The following is an 8,774-nucleotide window of genomic DNA, read 5'->3' on the forward strand; positions in this document are numbered from 1 at the left end:
TAGCTCTTGTTTTTCAAAAGTTATGGCTGTTTAAAGTTAGACGTTTTTGCTTCAAAATAGCTATTTCACCCACCCCTGTGGTTATGGATGAAATTTTGACCCAAAACAAAATTTTCCGAAATTCGACCAAGCATAATCGGTTTTGAGGAAAACATTTCTTTTCTAATGGTGCAAAACTACGTCTCTAGCTCTTGTTTTTCAAAAGTTATGGCCGTTTAGTTAGACGTTTTTGCTTCAAAATAGCTATTTCACCCACCCCTGTGGTTATGGATGAAATTTTGACCCAAAACAAAATTTTCCGAATTTCGACCAAGCAACATCGGTTTTAGAGGAACACATTTCCTTTCTAATGGTGCAAAACTACGTCTCTAGCTCTTGTTTTTCAAAAGTTATGGCCGTTTAAAGTTAGACGTTTTTGCTTCAAAATAGCTATTTCACCCACCCCTGTGGTTATGGATGAAATTTTGACCCAAAACAAAATTTTCCGAATTTCGACCAAATTATCGGTTTTAGAGAAAACATGTCCTTTCTAATGGTGCAAAACTACGTCTCTAGCTCTTGTTTTTCAAAAGTTATGGCCGTTTAAAGTTAGACGTTTTGCTTCAAAATAGCTATTTCACCCACCCCTGTGGTTATGGATGAAATTTTGACCCAAAACAAAATTTTCCGAATTTCGACCAAGCAACATCGGTTTTAGAGAACACATTTCCTTCTAATGGTGCAAAAACTACGTCTCTAGCTCTTGTTTTTCAAAAGTTATGGCCGTTTAAAGTTAGACGTTTTGCTTCAAAATAGCTATTTCACCCACCCCTGTGGTTATGGATGAAATTTTGACCCAAAAACAAAATTTTCCGAATTTCGACCAAGCAACATCGGTTTAGAGAAATACATTTCCTTTCTAATGGTGCAAAAACTACGTCTCTAGCTCTTGTTTTTCAAAAGTTATGGCCGTTAAAGTTAGACGTTTTTGCTTCAAAATAGCTATTTCACCCACCCCTGTGGTTATGGATGAAATTTTGACCCAAAACAAAATTTTCCCGAATTTCGACCAAGCAACATCGGTTTTAGAGGAAAACATTTCCTTTCTAATGGTGCAAAAACTACGTCTCTAGCTCTTGTTTTTCAAAAGTTATGGCCGTTTAGTTAGACGTTTTGCTTCAAATAGCTATTTCACCCACCCCTGTGGTTATGGATGAAATTTTGACCCAAAAACAAAATTTTCCGAATTTCGACCAAGCAACATCGGTTTTAGAGGAAACATGTCTTTCTAATGGTGCAAAACTACGTCTCTAGCTCTTGTTTTTCAAAAGTTATGGCCGTTTAAAGTTAGACGTTTTGCTTCAAAATAGCTATTTCACCCACCCTGTGGTTATGGATGAAATTTTGACCCAAAAACAAAATTTTCCGAATTTCGACCAAGCAATATCGGTTTTAGAGGAATAATTTCCTTTCTAATGGTGCAAAAACTACGTCTCTAGCTCTTGTTTTTCAAAAGTTATGGCCGTTTAAAGTTAGACGTTTTTGCTTCAAAATAGCTATTTCACCCACCCCTGTGGTTATGGATGAAATTTTGACCCAAAACAAAATTTTCCGAATTTCGACCAAGCAACATCGGTTTTAGAGGAAACATGTTTTTCTAATGGTGCAAAACTACGTCTCTAGCTCTTGTTTTTCAAAAGTTATGGCTGTTTAAAGTTAGACGTTTTGCTTCAAAATAGCTATTTCACCCACCCCTGTGGTTATGGATGAAATTTTGACCCAAAACAAAATTTTCCGAATTTCGACCAAGCAACATCGGTTTTAGAGGAATACATTTCCTTCTAATGGTGCAAAACTACGTCTCTAGCTCTTGTTTTTCAAAAGTTATGGCTGTTTAAAGTTAGACGTTTTGCTTCAAAATAGCTATTTCACCCACCCCTGTGGTTATGGATGAAATTTTGACCCAAAACAAAATTTTCCGAATTTCGACCAAGCATAATCGGTTTAAGAGGAAAACATTTCTTTCTAATGGTGCAAAACTACGTCTCTAGCTCTTGTTTTTCAAAAGTTATGGCCGTTTAAAGTTAGACGTTTTTGCTTCAAAATAGCTATTTCACCCACCCCTGTGGTTATGGATGAAATTTTGACCCAAAAACAAAATTTTCCGAATTTCGACCAAGCAACATCGGTTTTAGAGGAATACATTTCTTCTAATGGTGCAAAAACTACGTCTCTAGCTCTTGTTTTTCAAAAGTTATGGCCGTTTAAAGTTAGACGTTTTTGCTTCAAAATAGCTATTTCACCCACCCCTGTGGTTATGGATGAAATTTTGACCCAAAACAAAATTTTCCGAATTTCGACCAAGCAAATCGGTTTTAGAGGAATACATTTCCTTTCTAATGGTGCAAAACTACGTCTCTAGCTCTTGTTTTTCAAAAGTTATGGCCGTTTAAAGTTAGACGTTTTGCTTCAAAATAGCTATTTCACCCACCCCTGTGGTTATGGATGAAATTTTGACCCAAAACAAAATTTTCCGAATTTCGACCAAGCAACATCGGTTTTAGAGGAATACATTTTCTAATGGTGCAAAACTACGTCTCTAGCTCTTGTTTTTCAAAAGTTATGGCCGTTTAAAGTTAGACGTTTTTGCTTCAAAATAGCTATTTCACCCACCCTGTGGTTATGGATGAAATTTTGACCCAAAACAAAATTTTCCGAATTTCGACCAAGCAACATCGGTTTTAGAGGAATACATTTCTTCTAATGGTGCAAAACTACGTCTCTAGCTCTTGTTTTTCAAAAGTTATGGCCGTTTAAAGTTAGACGTTTTTGCTTCAAAATAGCTATTTCACCCACCCCTGTGGTTATGGATGAAATTTTGACCCAAAACAAAATTTTCCGAATTTCGACCAAGCAACATCGGTTTAAGAGGAAAACATTCCTTTCTAATGGTGCAAAAACTACGTCTCTAGCTCTTGTTTTTCAAAAGTTATGGCCGTTTAAAGTTAGACGTTTTTGCTTCAAAATAGCTATTTCACCCACCCCTGTGGTTATGGATGAAATTTTGACCCAAAACAAAATTTTCCGAATTTCGACCAAGCAACATCGGTTTTAGAGGAATACATTTCCTTTCTAATGGTGCAAAAACTACGTCTCTAGCTCTTGTTTTTCAAAAGTTATGGCCGTTTAAAGTTAGACGTTTTTGCTTCAAAATAGCTATTTCACCCACCCCTGTGGTTATGGATGAAATTTTGACCCAAAAACAAAATTTTCCGAATTTCGACCAAGCAACATCGGTTTTAGAGGAAAACATGTCTTTTCTAATGGTGCAAAAACTACGTCTCTAGCTCTTGTTTTTCAAAAGTTATGGCCGTTTAAAGTTAGACGTTTTTGCTTCAAAATAGCTATTTCACCCACCCCTGTGGTTATGGATGAAATTTTGACCCAAAAACAAAATTTTCCGAATTTCGACCAAGCAACATCGGTTTTAGAGGAATACATTTCCTTTCTAATGGTGCAAAACTACGTCTCTAGCTCTTGTTTTTCAAAAGTTATGGCCGTTTAAAGTTAGACGTTTTTGCTTCAAAATAGCTATTTCACCCACCCCTGTGGTTATGGATGAAATTTTGACCCAAAACAAATTTTCCGAATTTCGACCAAGCAACATCGGTTTTAGAGGAATACATTTTCTAATGGTGCAAAACTACGTCTCTAGCTCTTGTTTTTCAAAAGTTATGGCTGTTTAAAGTTAGACGTTTTTGCTTCAAAATAGCTATTTCACCCACCCCTGTGGTTATGGATGAAATTTTGACCCAAAACAAAATTTTCCGAATTTCGACCAAGCAACATCGGTTTTAGAGGAATACATTTCCTTTCTAATGGTGCAAAACTACGTCTCTAGCTCTTGTTTTTCAAAAGTTATGGCCGTTTAAAGTTAGACGTTTTTGCTTCAAAATAGCTATTTCACCCACCCCTGTGGTTATGGATGAAATTTTGACCCAAAACAAAATTTTCCGAATTTCGACCAAGCATAATCGGTTTTAGAGGAAAACATGTCTCTTCTAATGGTGCAAAACTACGTCTCTAGCTCTTGTTTTTCAAAAGTTATGGCCGTTTAAAGTTAGACGTTTTTGCTTCAAAATAGCTATTTCACCCACCCCTGTGGTTATGGATGAAATTTTGACCCAAAACAAAATTTTCCGAATTTCGACCAAGCATAATCGGTTTAAGAGGAATACATTTCCTTTCTAATGGTGCAAAAACTACGTCTCTAGCTCTTGTTTTTCAAAAGTTATGGCCGTTTAAAGTTAGACGTTTTGCTTCAAAATAGCTATTTCACTCACCCCTGTGGTTATGGATGAAATTTTGACCCAAAACAAAATTTTCCGAATTTCGACCAAGCATACATCGGTTTTAGAGGAAAACCTTTCTAATGGTGCAAAAACTACGTCTCTAGCTCTTGTTTTTCAAAAGTTATGGCCGTTTAAAGTTAGACGTTTTTGCTTCAAAATAGCTATTTCACCCACCCCTGTGGTTATGGATGAAATTTTGACCCAAAACAAAATTTTCCGAATTTCGACCAAGCAACATCGGTTTTAGAGAACACATTTCTTCTAATGGTGCAAAACTACGTCTCTAGCTCTTGTTTTCAAAAGTTATGGCTGTTTAAAGTTAGACGTTTTTGCTTCAAAATAGCTATTTCACCCACCCCTGTGGTTATGGATGAAATTTTGACCCAAAACAAAATTTTCCGAATTTCGACCAAGCAACATCGGTTTTAGAGGAATACATTTCCTTTCTAATGGTGCAAAACTACGTCTCTAGCTCTTGTTTTTCAAAAGTTATGGCCGTTTAAAGTTAGACGTTTTTGCTTCAAAATAGCTATTTCACCCACCCCTGTGGTTATGGATGAAATTTTGACCCAAAACAAAATTTTCCGAATTTCGACCAAGCAACATCGGTTTTAGAGGAATACATTTCTTCTAATGGTGCAAAACTACGTCTCTAGCTCTTGTTTTTCAAAAGTTATGGCTGTTTAAAGTTAGACGTTTTGCTTCAAAATAGCTATTTCACCCACCCTGTGGTTATGGATGAAATTTTGACCCAAAACAAAATTTTCCGAATTTCGACCAAGCAACATCGGTTTTAGAGGAATACATTTCTTTCTAATGGTGCAAAAACTACGTCTCTAGCTCTTGTTTTTCAAAAGTTATGGCCTTTAAAGTTAGACGTTTTTGCTTCAAAATAGCTATTTCACCCACCCCTGTGGTTATGGATGAAATTTTGACCCAAAACAAAATTTTCCGAATTTCGACCAAGCATATCGGTTTTAGAGGAAAACATGTCCTTTCTAATGGTGCAAAAACTACGTCTCTAGCTCTTGTTTTTCAAAAGTTATGGCTGTTTAGTTAGACGTTTTTGCTTCAAAATAGCTATTTCACCCACCCCTGTGGTTATGGATGAAATTTTGACCCAAAACAAAATTTTCCGAATTTCGACCAAGCAACATCGGTTTTAGAGGAATACATGTCCTTTCTAATGGTGCAAAACTACGTCTCTAGCTCTTGTTTTTCAAAAGTTATGGCCTTTAAAGTTAGACGTTTTTGCTTCAAAATAGCTATTTCACCCACCCCTGTGGTTATGGATGAAATTTTGACCCAAAACAAAATTTTCCGAATTTCGACCAAGCAACATCGGTTTTAGAGAACATATTTCCTTTCTAATGGTGCAAAACTACGTCTCTAGCTCTTGTTTTTCAAAAGTTATGGCCGTTTAAAGTTAGACGTTTTTGCTTCAAAATAGCTATTTCACCCACCCCTGTGGTTATGGATGAAATTTTGACCCAAAACAAAATTTTCCGAATTTCGACCAAGCAACATCGGTTTTAGAGGAACACATTCCTTTCTAATGGTGCAAAAACTACGTCTCTAGCTCTTGTTTTTCAAAAGTTATGGCCGTTTAAAGTTAGACGTTTTTGCTTCAAAATAGCTATTTCACCCACCCCTGTGGTTATGGATGAAATTTTGACCCAAAACAAAATTTTCCGAATTTCGACCAAGCAACATCGGTTTTAGAGGAAATACATTTCCTTTCTAATGGTGCAAAAACTACGTCTCTAGCTCTTGTTTTTCAAAAGTTATGGCTGTTTAAAGTTAGACGTTTTTGCTTCAAAATAGCTATTTCACCCACCCCTGTGGTTATGGATGAAATTTTGACCCAAAACAAAATTTTCCGAATTTCGACCAAGCATAATCGGTTTAAGAGGAATACATTTCTTTTCTAATGGTGCAAAAACTACGTCTCTAGCTCTTGTTTTTCAAAAGTTATGGCCGTTTAAAGTTAGACGTTTTGCTTCAAAATAGCTATTTCACCCACCCCTGTGGTTATGGATGAAATTTTGACCCAAAACAAAATTTTCCGAATTTCGACCAAGCAACATCGGTTTTAGAGAACACATTTCCTTTCTAATGGTGCAAAAACTACGTCTCTAGCTCTTGTTTTTCAAAAGTTATGGCCTTTAAAGTTAGACGTTTTGCTTCAAAATAGCTATTTCACCCACCCCTGTGGTTATGGATGAAATTTTGACCCAAAACAAAATTTTCCGAATTTCGACCAAGCAACATTGGTTTTAGAGGAAAACATGTCCTTTCTAATGGTGCAAAACTACGTCTCTAGCTCTTGTTTTTCAAAAGTTATGGCTGTTTAAAGTTAGACGTTTTTGCTTCAAAATAGCTATTTCACCCACCCCTGTGGTTATGGATGAAATTTTGACCCAAAACAAAATTTTCCGAATTTCGACCAAGCAACATCGGTTTTAGAGGAAAACATGTCCTTTCTAATGTGCAAAACTACGTCTCTAGCTCTTGTTTTTCAAAAGTTATGGCCGTTTAAAGTTAGACGTTTTGCTTCAAAATAGCTATTTCACCCACCCCTGTGGTTATGGATGAAATTTTGACCCAAAAACAAAATTTTCCGAATTTCGACCAAGCAATATCGGTTTTAGAGAAATACATTTCCTTTCTAATGGTGCAAAAACTACGTCTCTAGCTCTTGTTTTTCAAAAGTTATGGCCGTTTAAAGTTAGACGTTTTTGTTTCAAAATAGCTATTTCACCCACCCCTGTGGTTATGGATGAAATTTTGACCCAAACACAAAATTTTCCGAATTTCGACCAAGCAACATCGGTTTTAGAGGAATACATTTCCTTTCTAATGGTGCAAAAACTACGTCTCTAGCTCTTGTTTTTCAAAAGTTATGGCCGTTTAAAGTTAGACGTTTTTGCTTCAAAATAGCTATTTCACCCACCCCTGTGGTTATGGATGAAATTTTGACCCAAAAACAAAATTTTCCGAAATTTCGACCAGCAACATCGGTTTTAGAGGAAAACATTTCCTTTCTAATGGTGCAAAACTACGTCTCTAGCTCTTGTTTTTCAAAAGTTATGGCTGTTTAAAGTTAGACGTTTTGCTTCAAAATAGCTATTTCACCCACCCCTGTGGTTATGGATGAAATTTTGACCCAAAACAAAATTTTCCGAATTTCGACCAAGCAACATCGGTTTTAGAGGAATACATTTCCTTTCTAATGGTGCAAAAACTACGTCTCTAGCTCTTGTTTTTCAAAAGTTATGGCCGTTTAAAGTTAGACGTTTTTGCTTCAAAATAGCTATTTCACCCACCCTGTGGTTATGGATGAAATTTTGACCCAAAACAAAATTTTCCGAATTTCGACCAAGCAACATCGGTTTTAGAGGAATCATGTCCTTTCTAATGGTGCAAAAACTACGTCTCTAGCTCTTGTTTTTCAAAAGTTATGGCTGTTTAAAGTTAGACGTTTTTGCTTCAAAATAGCTATTTCACCCACCCCTGTGGTTATGGATGAAATTTTGACCCAAAACAAAATTTTCCGAATTTCGACCAAGCAATATCGGTTTTAGAGGAATACATTTCCTTTCTAATGGTGCAAAACTACGTCTCTAGCTCTTGTTTTTCAAAAGTTATGGCTGTTTAAAGTTAGACGTTTTTGCTTCAAAATAGCTATTTCACCCACCCCTGTGGTTATGGATGAAATTTTGACCCAAAACAAAATTTTCCGAATTTCGACCAAGCAAATAATCGGTTTTAGAGGAATACATTTCCTTTCTAATGGTGCAAAAACTACGTCTCTAGCTCTTGTTTTTCAAAAGTTATGGCTGTTTAGTTAGACGTTTTTGCTTCAAAATAGCTATTTCACCCACCCCTGTGGTTATGGATGAAATTTTGACCCAAAACAAAATTTTCCGAATTTCGACCAAGCAACATGGTTTTAGAGGAACAATTTCTTCTAATGGTGCAAAACTACGTCTCTAGCTCTTGTTTTTCAAAAGTTATGGCCGTTTAAAGTTAGACGTTTTTGCTTCAAAATAGCTATTTCACCCACCCCTGTGGTTATGGATGAAATTTTGACCCAAAACAAAATTTTCCGAATTTCGACCAAGCAACATCGGTTTTAGAGAACACATTTCCTTTCTAATGGTGCAAAACTACGTCTCTAGCTCTTGTTTTTCAAAAGTTATGGCCGTTTAAAGTTAGACGTTTTTGCTTCAAAATAGCTATTTCACCCACCCCTGTGGTTATGGATGAAATTTTGACCCAAAAACAAAATTTTCCGAATTTCGACCAAGCATAATCGGTTTAAGAGGAAAACATTTCTTTCTAATGGTGCAAAATCCACGTCTCTAGCTCTTGTTTTTCAAAAGTTATGGCCGTTTAATGTTAGACGTTTTTGCTTCAAAATAGCTATTTCACCCACCCCTG

This window comes from Anopheles arabiensis (genome assembly GCF_016920715.1).
Source record: "Anopheles arabiensis isolate DONGOLA chromosome X unlocalized genomic scaffold, AaraD3 X_pericentromeric_contig0043, whole genome shotgun sequence".
Lineage (NCBI taxonomy): Eukaryota > Metazoa > Arthropoda > Insecta > Diptera > Culicidae > Anopheles > Anopheles arabiensis.